Raw genomic sequence first — 10,453 nt, 5'->3', positions numbered from 1 at the left:
CTCGCATGTGTCATCTTCCCTAAGGTCAAATGACACCAACACTCCATCCTTTTGGAGTTGGGCTATGCATTTTGTAACAGCCTGGATCTCCAGGTTTCCTTACTTTCATATTTTTGGTATTTTGTGAGGGGACTCGACGAGTTGGAGGTCGAACTTGCCGAGTCGGGTCGCGGTTTTGGTCGGGGGTTCGCGTCCTGACTCGGCGAGTCGAAGGGATGGACCCAGCGAGTCTGCGCTGTTTAATGAAACCCTAATTTCCCGGTCCTAAGCCCTATTTAAAGGACCTTATGGCCCTTCGTTGCGGCTACCTTGAGCCTTGAGTGTACCCAAACGGCTGAGAGACCTTGTGAGTGAGATAAGAGGCTATTTGTTCATCAATTTGTGTGTTATTGCAAGAAAGGAAGGAGAAGATCAAGCTTGAAGAGCTGGGGAGATTGGATCTGCTTCTATTTCATCAAGGGAACCATCTTGAGGTAACATTCAAAGCTAAACTTTGTATTTTGGTTGATGTGTCAAATCTAGGGTTTCTTCTTGCCTTATTTGGCTTGGATTTGAAGTATGAAAGGTCCCATGGAGATATGGAACCTAGATCTGGACCTTAGCAGGTCCAGAAGGCCCCAAATAATATGCTTTATGTCCATTCTTTTGAGTTGGAAGCTAGGATTGCCATATTAGAGGTTATTTCCCCAAAAAGAGCCTTGTATGTCTTGCATGGCAGCCAAGACTGGGACTTTACGTGATAAATGAGCTTGGGAAGTCCAACTCTATGTGTGTATGGAATGGATCTGACTGCAAAAGCAAGTTTTAGCTGATGCATGGCATGGACTCGCCGAGTCTGAAGAACAGACTCGACGAGTAGCTTGAAGATTGTCCTTAAAACCACCCAGTGTGTAGTCCTGACGAGTTGTGGGTGACTTAGTGACTCACAGAGAGTTAGAAAGGTATTTGACAGGTGGACCGAGTCGAGTTGGGACTCGCCGAGTTGTCCTTGCGACTCGGCGATTTTAGTCGTGGTGGCCCTGTGATTCAAAGTTTATCCTTTTTCACAATGTTTGACAAAGCAAAATCATAAGTTTATAGAATGTATAAAACGAATTAACAATGAAAGGTACTTTGAAATCATTATATACCTCGTATAAGTCTAATGACTGCAAAGTATGACAAGAGTTTTCCATAGTAGTAATGACTGCAATGTATTTAAAGTGTGTTTGAAAGGGGTATGAACTCACTTGGAAGTTTGAAGATAGCAAGATGGAAAACTGGGCAGAGTTTCGTCTCGGGAAATGGATTTTCCTCAGAAATCTCGGGATTCCTCGGGAGTAAAATCGACCTTCGGGACTTGCACAAAATGACCAGGGCTTCGGGGTAGTGCGAGCACGGAAAACGAGGTAAAACGCAAGCAAAAGGAGAGAGAATGGGCCATTTTCCCGGGAACCCTCGCATGCTATTTATAGGGGGGCCTGAGAGGCCTCGTACGCGGGGCATACGCTCGTACGCAGTGCGTACGCGTACGTCATGCGTGACCGAAGCCTCGACTGCCTCGGCCTTGGATGGGACGGCTCAGGCTGTCGGGTCGGATGGGATGGCGGGTCGGACGGGCGGGTTGGGTGCCTCGCATAGGGCGACGTGGACGGTTTGAGGCCAAGTTCCTCGGGTACGCGGGGCATACAGGGGTACGCAGCGCATACCTCGGATGAGGACGCTGACTCCCCTTCGGATAATACCGAAGTTTTAATAAAAATTATATATAAATTATTTATCAAACTTCGAAAATTCATATCTCCTTCGTACGAACTCCGTTTTTGACGTTCTTTATATCCCCGCGAAGGTGAGACTACGATCTACAACTTTCATTTAGATTCCGTTGGCAAATTCCGGAATTATTTTTATTATTTATTTATTAAAATGACGTGATTAAGGAATTTCTTTAAAAATTCATAACTTATTCATACGATGTCCGATTTGAGCGTTCTTTTTATGCATGTTTGTAGTTTAACGATATCTACGACTTTCATTTAGACACCTAAGGTCGGAAAGTGTTTTATTGAAACTTTGCGTTTTTACGCAACTTCGTATTGCCGGTTTTTGTCGGAACACTTAGAATGATCATAACTTCTTCGTTATAACTCGGATCTTTGTGTTATTTATATGTTTGGAAACCTTAAGACGATAACTACCACATAGTGTACTCCAAATAGAGTTTTTTAATACTTCATTTTTCGATGATATTCTAATTCTTTTCTCAAAGAGGTTACAGGACTCGATTTTTACTGACTTGAAATAACGGGTTGTTACATCATCCCCCCGTTAGAGGGAATTTCATCCCGAGATGTGGATACTTCGGTTGCATTTGATCTTCTCGTTCCCACGTGAACTCAGGTCCCCTCTTAGCATTCCATCGGACCTTTACTATTAGTTCGTTTAACTTCCCTATCCATGATCTCGACGGTTTCTTCCACAAAGTTAAGATTTTCATTTAGTTCGATCTCATCGAGTGGAATTACAAGTGTTTCGTCGGACAAACACTTCTTCAGGTTTCATACGTGGAATACTGGATGTACTTTGTTAAGCTCTATTGGAAGTCGGAGTTTGTAGGCTACTGGACCAACCCTTGAAATGATTTCGAAGGGTCCAATGTACCTAGGATTTAACTTCCCATCCTTTCCAAAGCGTATCATTCCCTTCCAGGGTGAGACCTTCAGTACTACCCGATCGCCAATCTGAAATTCCAATGGTTTACGTCTTTTGTCGGCATAGCTCTTTTGCCTATCCCTCGAGGATTTCAGTCGTTCTCGTATTTGCACGATCTTTTCAGTAGTTTCTCTGATGATCTCTGGACCAGTGAGGGTGCTATCAGGGACTAGACCTTTTGCTAGTTGTGTGTCGTCCACTTCCGTCCAGCACAGAGGTGATCTGCACTTACGGCCGTAAAGGGCTTCAAATGGAGCAGTAACCAAAGGTAAGTGAACATCGCATGCTTTACCAAAGTCGATTACACATGCTCGCAACATGTCTTCCAAGGTTTGGATCGTTCTTTCGCTCTGTCCGTCAGTTTGGGGGTGATAGGCTGTACTCATGTCCAATCTTGTTCCCATGAATTTTTGCAATGATTGCCAGAATCTAGACGTGAATCTGCTGTCTCTATCCGAGATGATATACATTGGCACTCCATGGAGTCGTACGATCTCTCGGATGTAGATTCTCGATAGCTTTTCCATTTTATCAGTTTCCTTGATCGGTAGGAAATGAGCGGACTTGGTTAATCTATCGACGATTACCCAAATAGTATCTTGGCCACCCTGAGTTTTGGGCAGTTTCGTTATGAAGTCCATGGAAATCTGCTCCCATTTCCACTCAGGAATTTCAGGTTGTTGGAGTAGTCCTGAGGGTTTCTGGTGTTCTATTTTGATCTTGGCGCAAGTCAAACACTTGCTCACATATGTAGCGATCTCTGCTTTCATGTTTGGCCACCAGTAGAGTTGTTTGAGATCTTGATACATCTTGTCTGACCCGGGGTGTACGGAGTATGGAGTCTTGTGTGCCTTGCTCATAACTACCTCTCTAAGTCCACCAAAATTGGGCGTCCATATTCGGTTCATGAGGTAGCGTGCTCCGTCACTCTTGATTTCTAAATTCCTGTCCATTCCCCAAAGGGTCTCACCTGTCACGTTTTCGGGTTTCAGGGCCTCTATTTGAGCTTCCTTGACTTGTGTCGACAGGTGCGAATGGATTGACATGGCTAATGACTTCACTCTTCGGCCAGAGTACTCCTTATGACTAAGGGCATCTACCACGACGTTAGCCTTTCCTGGATGATAGCGAATCTCACATTCGTAGTCGTTGAGCAATTCGACCCAACATTGCTGTCTCATGTTCAACTCCTTCTGGTTGAAGATGTGTTGTAGGCTCTTGTGGTCTGTAAAGATAGTGCATTTGGTACCATATAGGTAGTGTCTCCAGATTTTAAGAGCGAAGACCACCGCCCCAAGTTCTAAATCATGAGTGGTGTAATTGACCTCATGCGTTTTCAGTTTTCGTGAAGCATATGCAATAACCTTTCCCCTCTGCATTAGTACACAGCCCAACCCTTGCTTCGAAGCGTCGCAATACACCACAAAATCTTCGGTCCCTTCTGGGAGAGAAAGGATGGGCGCGCTGCAAAGGGCCTGTTTCAAAGTCTGAAATGCAGCATCTTGCTTTTCTCCCCAATTGTAGGTTACACCTTTCTGGGTTAAGGTGGTAAGAGGCTTTGCGATGCTGGAGAAATTCTGGATGAACCTTCGGTAATAACCAGCAAGACCTAGAAATTGGCGAATTTCTGTTGGTGTAGTTGGCGCAGACTAGTTTTTGATAGCCTTGATTTTTGATGGATCCACGTGGATTCCTTCCTTGCTGACCACGTGACCGAGGAAGTCCACCTTTCTAATCCAAAATTCACATTTTGAGAATTTTGCATACAGTCTCTCAGTCCGTAACGTCTCTAAAACTTGCCTCAGATGTTGACCATGCTCTTCTTTATTCTTTGAATAAATGAGTATGTCGTCTATGAATACTATGACGAATTTATCCAAGAATGGACGACATACTCGATTCATTAGGTCCATGAATACGGCCGAGGCATTGGTTAGTCCGAACGGCATCACTACCAACTCGTAATGTCCGTATCTTGTTTAGAAGGCCGTCTTGGGAATATCACTCTCTAGGACTCGCAGCTAGTGATATCCCGACCTCAGATCGATCTTGGAGAAGTAGTTGGCTCCTTGGAGTTGGTCGAATAAGTCATCGATTCGGGGTAGGGGGTATCGGTTCTTGATGGTAAGTTTGTTGAGTTCTTGGTAGTCGATGCACATTCTGAATGATCCATCCTTCTTTTTCACAAACAGTACGGGTGCTCCCCATGGCGAGAAGCTCGGCCTGATGAATCCTTTTCCAAGTAGTTCATTCAGTTGGCTGGATAGCTCTTGCATCTCTTCCGGGGCTAATCGATAGGGTGCTTTGGCTACTGGGGTAGCTCCGGGAACCAGATCGATTCGGAACTCAACTTGTCTCGCGGGTGGTATTCCCGGAAGGTCCTCTGGAAAAACGTCGGAAAATCGCGTACGTCGGGCACACTCTTGATGTCTTGGACTTCGCGTTTCACATCTACAACATGTGCCAAGAACGCGTGACACTCCTTGCGTAGGCATTTCCGAGCTTGGATACTTGAGATGATACGAAGAGTGGTACTTGGTTTGTCGCCCAAGACAATGAAAGTTTCGCCGGTTGGCAGATTAAGGCGAACGGCCTTATCGTAACATAGAATGTCCGCATGATGAGAACTCAGCCAATCCATGCTAATGATGACATCAAAACTCTTAATCGAGACTGGCATGAGGTTGATTGAAAAGGGATTATCGTTTAAAGTTAGGGTGCAGTTTAAGTATATCTCCTTAGTGCCTTCGGTTTTCCCGTTGTCCATTTCTACTATGAATGGTTCACTTAATGATTGTGGTATTGATTTTAGCAGGCCTTTAAAGTCGTGACTCACAAAACTCCTTTCCGCTCCACTATCAAACAAAATGCATGCATACGAGTTATCGAGAAGAAACGTACCCGTAACAACAGTAGGGTCCGCAATGGCTTCATCTTGTCCCATTGCGAAAACTCGGCCCCTTCCGCCGGTATTCCGGTTGTTTGCCTTTGGGCAGTCCCTACGATAGTGCGCCATGTCTCCGCACTCAAAGCAGGCGCGGCTTACCCCGGTATTAGTAGTGGGGACGGATGGTTGGGTTGGCCCTTTGCAATAGCGGGCTGTATGTCCCTTCTTATTACACTTGGTGCATTGAAGATCATGGCAAGGACCATGGTGGTGGAAGCTGCATCGGTTGCACTTAGGAAGTTTCCCATTATATGAGCTTGTGGGGGCAGGGTTCACAGGTACAGTCATAGCATGGGTCGCTATTACTTGTTGTTTCTTGGGGTTTTCCTGGAGATTTTGTCCCCTCCTTTTGTTCCAAGGCCTGCTCTGGCCCTGAGCCTCCCTAGGTGGATTTGTGGTTGCTGAAATGATACTGGGTTTTACTCCGTGGTCGATGAGTCGCTGAGCCAGGCGTTTAGCGCTGTTGTAGGTAACAGGGCTGGAAGCTAGGACATGCCCTTGAATCTGGGGTGACAACCCCCAAATGTACCTTTCAACCTTCTTTGATTCTGGGTTGACCATGGTTGGGCACAGTGCAGCGAGGTCGTTGAACCTAGCTGTGTAGGTGACTAGGTCTGACCCAGTCATTTTCAGATTCCAGAGCTCCTGCTCCATCTTTTGCACTTCACCCCTTGGGCAGTATTCTTCCAGTAGTAGAACCTTTAGATCGTCCCAACTCATGGCGTTGGCGACAGTGAGCGTCACTAAATTCACATGGCTTTTCCACCAAGTGAGGGCTCGATCTACGAAAGTGCAAGCAACGAGCTTGACTTTGCTTGCTTCTAGGCATGAGCAGATCTCGAAGACCGTTTCGGTCTTCTCGAACCATTGCATTAGTGCAATGACTCCCCCAGTTCCATTAAAAGTTTTTGGCTTAGCGTTAGAGAACTCCTTGTAAGTACATTCTCTTCCTTGGCCATGACCAGTGCCATGATTTGTATGATTCGTGCTGCTTCCCGCCCCTCCATTTCCGTGAGAGTTTATTTGCGAGAGGGCTGCAGTTACTGCTGTTGTGATAGCAGCCTGGACCATGGCTGGATCATAAGCTGGTGGTGGAGGTGGTGGTGGTAGTACCGTGCCTGGCCTGGGCCTTAGGTTTGGACGAGGAGGCATCGTGCTGCCAAAAGAAAAAAAATATGGAAAAATTTATAAGTTTTGGCAGTTCAGAGTTGAATGATATTGAGTTAACTTCTAATAGTTCTAAGAAGTTGGGTTTGACTGACACAATGTTTTGAGCTTGAAAGTAAAGTTTGAATAGATGTACCAATGAATCGAACGAATTGCGCATGATTAACAACAACAAGAAAAGGGATATACCCTTATATATATTAAACATATAGTTGTGTTACAGCGGGGTCGAGACAAAAGTTCTTGGCCTTTCTAAAGGCCTCCGATTACAGAACAATTTAAAGAAAATAATACTTTTATCCGAAGTCCTAATTTATAACAAAATTTTGAGAGTCGGGCAAGTACTACTTGCGGCGCGCTTTGCGTTTGGAGCTCGACTTCGTGTCGGACTGCTTCGACTCCATGAGGCGTCTATCAAACGCAGCTTGTTGTTCTCTTAATTCTGCGAAGGCCGCATTTGCTTGTGCTTGAAATGCTTCGGCGCGAATGTGGATGTCGTTCTGCAACAACTCTAGGCGGTTGATATCGGCCGTGTGGATTTGTACTTCCACATTGACCTCTCGGATTCGGTTAGCTTGCACTCCGGATTGATAGCACTGGTTGGCGAGTTTGCCAACCATGACCGGAAGTGGTCGATCAGCTGATCCCCCGCCTCTCACATCATAGAAGTCTCGGCACATGCCGTAGGGAGGGCGTAAGCTTTGTTGTTGGCTCCAATGATGGAGGTGACTTCCCCACACTGGAGTGGGTCCTTGGAAATTCCTCATGTGGACGGGAGATTGTGGGATTGGTGGATTTATAATTTCTGGCTCCGAATCCGTGCCAGAGTCATCCCCTCCCTCCAACTCTATAGGCTCTTCATCTTCTTCAGGATCTTCTTCGATCCACCCTCCATTACCTTAGTTGGGGTAGTAGGGGTCATTGGGGTGATGGAATCCCGCCATTTAGACTGTACGAGAATAGAGTTAAAAGTTTACTATAAGCTAGAGCACATGAAACTTACCCTTAAGTTTAATGGTTGACGGCACTCGAATACTCCCTCAGTATTCTTTAGCGATATGGTTTTGGTAAGTTTTAAATTTGTTTTCCATTGCAGACACTCCTTGGCATACGTTAGTCGGCTCTTGGACAAATATAGTTGATCAGGCTATATTCTTCCCAGTTCCGATTACATGTCCCAAGGCGTACCTGTACTGCACAACTTATTTATAATACTTCTAAGGTTATTTACAATGAAAATGTTATTAGTATAAATGAGGGCATGCTTACCTTAAAACTAATTAGGTTTACTTTCAAAAGTATGAATTTTTCTCAGAGTGGTTTTGCCCAGTTGAGTTTATAGTTGTATATCAAAAAGGAATGGTTTTGATATACTTAATTCCCTATAAACAAAGCTCTGATACCAATCTGTCACACCCCCAAACCAGAACGGTGGAAACGTTCGGGGGCGGAGGACGTCATATTCAGTATCATAACAGTTCTTAGAAAGGAAAGTACACACCACCATATATATTAAAGTTTCCAAGATGTTTACATAATTGTATTCATTACATGTTCAAAAGATAAATACATAAACATCATTCAAAACAAGTAATTAACGCCAGCGCGTTAATCCCAAAAGTTGATTCCCAAACCTACTTAGCGGTTCCCTGAGAATACAAGTTATTTCAAAGAAAAATTGTCAACAATTAAGTTGGTGAGTTCATAAGTAGTTTAGAAATATTGGATGCCATTCCAAAATGGGTGTATATTTTGCAAAAAACGTAGCATTTCAATTGTAAAGAGTTGTGATTTGTTTTGTTGAAAGTGAATGTATTAAATCCAGAAAATCCCATATTTTCCCTAATGGTTGAGATACGAGTTGTTGTGTTTCCCAAGAAAGACCCTTATTTTCTTATAAAAGTATGAAATGCATATGAATGTTCGTGTTATAAGTTGTAAATAATTTCACCAGGAAAATCCCTTATTTTCCTAACATAAATGGCAGTCTCTAAGACCAAAACTTTGCAAGAAACCGACGTTCAAAAGTTGTGTCATAGTTTTATACAATAAAGCTATACGAAGATCGCATTTGTTAGATGAAGAATAGCTTTAATAGCTACTCGTTCATAAAAGCATAATACCATAATAATTGTATATCCGATGTGATGAGATTAATCAAACCTTTAATCTATAAAGATCGATTAGATCTTGAACAAGTAAGTAAACAAAGACGATATAAACACAATAATAAGAACAAGACAAGATGGAATCAAACGTGTCGAATGATTAAACAAAATCCTCAGAAGAGCTCGATTAAGAACATCAACTGTAGAGGATTGGAAGGTTACAAGAACGATCAAAGAAACCTGTTGTCATCTAGATGTATCGCTATTCTCAGATCTCTAAAACCATAACCTAATATGCATGCAAGCGTAAACTTATATACAAAACATAAAAGGTTCACGGTTGGACAGGCCCAAACCGGAATACAAAATAGCATAATCAGTCGAGCCCAAAAGACGCAATCTACAAAGCCCAACAATCTCCCCCTTTGCATCAATTTGGAGCGAGACATTCACTCTCTTTTCACAGCAGAGGGCTTCTTTACCATTTCAAAAATCTTCGGTATTAAATCCAGAATATGATGCCTGAAGGTAATATACCAACGAAGCATGTCAGTAAAGTTCTTCTTGTCTGCTGTTGAGTTCTGTTTGCATCGGTGAATGATATTGATGATATGCTCCAGACACTCTGTAGAAAACAGATGCTTGTCTACCAAAGCAAACAGAAACTTATGCTTGTCGCCCCTGGTGAACATAACCGTCAGATTGGAAGAATCAATTTGCCCTAACTTCATTTTATGAACATCTCCGGTCTTGGAAGTGGGCTTGACATTCGGTTTCTTGTTCATTACTTTTGCTATTTCCTGATCCATAGTGGCGAGCTCATGGACGTAGGAAGCCAAAATTCTTTTAAGATGTGAAAGAATTGGTTCATATTCTCTCTGGTTGGAGAGACGAATGTTGTATAGCAAGATCCAATCATGCGGGTTCAGACTGGGAAGATCTGCCAGAGAAATAAGATGTTCGGTGTTGGCCGTTCCTCTGTTGATTTTGAAATTGACGTTTACAAATTTCCCAGCCTGTGTCGGTTTCAGTACCTTGACTTTAATAATTTTCTGAGCACTCCATGTCAAGTACTGCGGTTGACCGTATTTCAGATAGAAATCGATGAGCTCTCTGTCAACCTTCAGGTTCGGATGAGGGACATTGGCAGTGACATCAAAGCAATGAAATGTGAAAGCTTTACGCGTTATGGGCATGTCGAACTGCGAGTCTTTTGAATTTTCACACTCAAATGATGCAATCGGTTCCAACCAATAAATAGAAGGAAACTCAATCGCTTGAGTGATGAGTGTGTCTCTGTCCCAATCTGGGAACAGAGTCTTTTTGGCTTGAATGGCCTCCTCATCTTCCCTGATTTTTCTTTCCTTGGCCTTGGCCTCACGAGCTATCCTTAAAGTTTCATCAAGCTCTTTGTCCCTTTTCTTGCGTTGAAGAGCTTCAGTGATAGTTTCGTCTGATTCTGATTCGCTCTAAACTAGGACTTGTTTACCAGAACCCGAAGCTACATTACCCTTCGGTTCTGTCTTGGACACACCTTCCT

Source organism: Lactuca saligna, chromosome 7, assembly GCF_052625555.1.
Source record: "Lactuca saligna cultivar CGN05327 chromosome 7, ASM5262555v1, whole genome shotgun sequence".
In the NCBI taxonomy this organism is placed as follows: domain Eukaryota; kingdom Viridiplantae; phylum Streptophyta; class Magnoliopsida; order Asterales; family Asteraceae; genus Lactuca; species Lactuca saligna.
The sequence above is the reverse complement of the archived record's forward strand: the minus strand, read 5'-3'. Positions refer to the sequence as shown.